Raw genomic sequence first — 3,988 nt, 5'->3', positions numbered from 1 at the left:
TTCAGCCTCCCAGAGTGCTAGAATTACAGGTCGGAGCCATCACATCTGGCCTCTTTTTGTTATTTTTTACATAAATAATCATGATCTCTGCAAATAATGGCAGTTTATTTCTTCCTTAGTAGTCTTTATACCATTTTTTTTTCCTTTGCCACACTGACTAGAATCTCCTGTACAGTTTTGAATACAAATGGCAATATTGCGTGCTACTTCCAATACTCTTTCCCAATCTCAGGGGAAGATGTAAATGTTTCACTATCGAGGATGATATTTGTTAGAGGCTTTTAAAAATATATACTTCATCATCGTGGGGAGCTTCCCTCCTATTCTATTTTTAAAAATATTCACAGTACTATGTTTAGGTATAATTTGCATATAGCAAAGGGTATAACTCAATGAGTTTTGACAAAGCATTGTGAAAATGTAACCATCACCTAAATCAATATGCATCATTTCAGAATATTTCTTTATTGCAGAAAATTGTCTTTTTTCCAATCTGCACCCCCCACAACCACTGTATTAACTTTCACCGCTATATATTCATTTTGCCTGCTCTTGTAATGTGTAAAAAACAGGATTATACAGAATGTACTCATATGACTGCCTCTGCTCAGCAGAATGCTTTTGAGATCTTCCATGTTACACATATCAATAATCCGTTCCTATTTATCGGCAAGTAGTTTCTCGTCATGTAAATATGCCATGCCTTGTTCCTCCGCAAACCCTGATGGAAATTAGTTTCCAGGTTTTGACTACTATGACTCAAACTCCGATCAACATTCTCTACAATCTTTTTGGTGGACATATGTTTTCATTTCCCCTAGATAAATAAATGCCTAGCAGAATTGTTGGGTAGAATTGTATATGCTTAACTTTATGAAGAACTGCCACGGTTTTCAAAAGTGGTTGTACAATCCTGCTCCCAATAAACGAGAATTCCATTTGCTCCACATTCTCCCCAATACTTGGTGGCCTTTTACAATTTTAGACATTCTAACAAATGTATAAGAAGGGGTTATCTATTGTGTATGTGTGTGTGTGTTTTGAGACAGAGTCTTACTATGTCGCTCTTGGTAGAGTGCTGTAGCGTCACAGCTCACAGCAACCTCAACTCTTGGGCTTAAGGGATTCTCTTGCCTCAGCTTCCTGCATAGCTGGGACTACAGGCACCCACCACAATGCCCAGCTATTTTTTTGTTGGTGGTGGAGTTGTCATTGTTGCTTAACCGGGGCTGGGATTGAACCCATCAGCCGTGGTGCATATGGCCGAGATAGTAACCACTGTGCTATGGGTGCCAAGCCACCTATTGTGGTTTTAATTTGAATTATTTCCTGATGACTAATGATGCTGAGCATCTTTTCATAAGTTTATCAGCCACACATATACTTTTGTAAAGTGCCTTCTAAGTCTTTCATCCATTTTGTTATTTGGCCTTTTTTCTTATTATGCATTCTTTTTTCTGAATATAATTACTTTGCTTGATACACGTATCACAAATACGTTTTACAAATCCATGGACTGCCTTTTTATCAATATTTCCTTAATGGGATTTTTCAATGTTTATTTTTTTAAATGACGGAAGTTTGGTAAAATCTAATTTGTTATTTATTTTTCTTTTCTGGCTAGTGTCTTTTAGGTCATGGTAAGAAGAAACGGCCTATTCCAAAGTTTTGTAAAGATATTTGCTACCCCATATTTTCTTCTAGAAGCTTTATAGTTTTGTCTTTAACATTTAAGTCAATGATTCATCTGTAATTCCTTCTTGTGTATGGTAAGGGGGGGAGTCAAATTTATTTTCTCCATACTAATATCTACTTGTTCCAGCACTGTTTATTGACAAGACTTTGCTTTCTCCATTGAATTTCTTTGACAATTTTCTGCAAAATCAATTGACTATAAATTTGGAGGTGTATTTCTGGGCTCTCTATTCTGCTCCATTGATCTTTTTGTCTATGCCTATATGTGTACCAATATCACACTGTCTTAATTTTTGTAGCTTTATAGCAAGTATTGAAACCAGTAGTGTAAATCATGACTTGTGCTTCTTCATGTCTGTCTTACCTATACCAGGTAATATGTATTTACATATCAATTGTAGACCTAGCATCTCAACGTTTATTTAAAACGCTTGCTGGGACCTTGCGTGGTGACTCACTCTTGTAATTCTAGCACTCTGGGAGGCCAAGGCAGGTGAATTGCTTGAGTCTGGGAGTTGGAGACCAGCTTGAGCAAGAGGTTGGTCCGTCTCTACAAAAAATAGAAAAATTAGCTGGTACTCAGGAGGCTGAAACTAGAGGATTGCTTGAGCCTAGGAGGTTGAGGTTGCTGTGAACTATGATGCTAGGGCACCCTAGTCTGGGGTACCAAAGTGAGACTTTGTCTCAAAAAACCAAAAAACAAAACTTGCTGGAATTTTGATTGGGATTGCATTGAATTTATAGGTCAATTTGGGAAGTGCCAACATCTTATATCCATCTCTCTTTTATAAAATTTATTATTATTTTTTTTGAGATACAGTCTTACTCTGTCATCCTGGGTAGAGTGCCATGGCGTCAACATAACTCAAAGCAACCTCAAACTCTTGGTCTCAAGCAATCTTCCTGCTTCAGCCTCCCAATTACTATAGGTATGTGCCACCAGGCCTGGCTATTTTTTCTATTTTTTGTAGAGATGGGGTCTTGCTCTTGCTCAGATTGGTCTGAATTCCTAAGCTCAAGCAGTCTACCCATCTCAGCCTCCCAGAGTGCTAGGATTACAGGTATAAGCCACCGTGCCTGGTCTTTCTTTTTTAATTATTTTCTTTTTTAAAATTTAATTTAATGTTTTAAGAGACAGGGTCTTACTATGTTTCTTAACTAGTCTTGACTCCTGGGTTCAAGCCACCCTCCTGTCTCAGCTTCCTGAGAAGCTGGGACTATAGGTGTGCATCACTGTGCTTGGCCTATCTCTTTTTAATTAGGTCTTTGTGAACTTCTATTAGCAGGTGTTTTTTTTCCCTCAATGTAGAGATCTTGTGTATCTTTCATTAAATGTATTGCTATTTCATGTTTTTTCTGTTTTTGTAAATGGCATTTGAAAAATGTTTTGTTTTTCAGTTGTTTCTTCATAATATACAGAAATACAATTGACCTTGCATCCTGTGATCTTACATTCATCTTAGTAGTTTATGTATTCTTTTGAATTTTATATGTACAACATTATATCATCAGTGAATAAAATGGTTTTACTCCTTCTATTCATTTTCTTACCTTATTGTGCTGGGTAGGATTTGCAGAGAGGCAAAATAACTCACAGAGTAAGAGCCATAGTTGAAACTCATGCTGGTGGCTCACACCTGTAATCTTAGCACTCTGGGAGGCTGAGTTGGGAGTATCCCTTGAGCTCAGGAGTTTGAGACCAGCCTGAGCAAAAGTGAGATTTTTTTTTTTTTATCACTACTGCGGGAAAAAAAGAAAAAGAAAAAAAGAGAAAAATTAACCAGGTGTTGTGTGCCAGGTGCCTTTAGTCCCACTTGGAAGGCCCAGGCAAGAGAATCCCCTGGACCCTGGAGTTTGAGATTGCTGTAAGCTAGGCTGACACCATGGCACTCTAGCCTGAACAATAGAACATATGGTTCTGATTCCAGAATGCTCTGGAACAAGTGTGGTTTTATTAATAATTTTTGCTTAAGCAGTAAGGGATAGATAGGCCAGGCATGGTAGCTCCTGCCTGTAATCTTAGCACTCTGTGAGGCCAAACAGGGGGATCCCTTGAGCTCAGGAGCCAGAGACCAGCCTGAGAAAGAGGAAGATCCTGGTGTCTACTACAAATGGAAAAAAAAATAATAATAATAGCAGAGAATTGTAGTGGGCACTTGTAGTCCCAGCTACTTGGAGGGCTGAGACAGGAGAATTGCTTAAACCCAGGAGTTTGAGGTTGCTGTGAGCTAGGTTAAGACCATAGCATTCTAGCTTGGGCAACAGAGTGAGACTCTGTCTCAAAAAAAAAAAA

Source organism: Otolemur garnettii, unplaced genomic scaffold (assembly GCF_000181295.1).
Source record: "Otolemur garnettii isolate 467f Iridium unplaced genomic scaffold, OtoGar3 scaffold00323, whole genome shotgun sequence".
Taxonomy (NCBI): domain Eukaryota; kingdom Metazoa; phylum Chordata; class Mammalia; order Primates; family Galagidae; genus Otolemur; species Otolemur garnettii.
The sequence above is the reverse complement of the archived record's forward strand: the minus strand, read 5'-3'. Positions refer to the sequence as shown.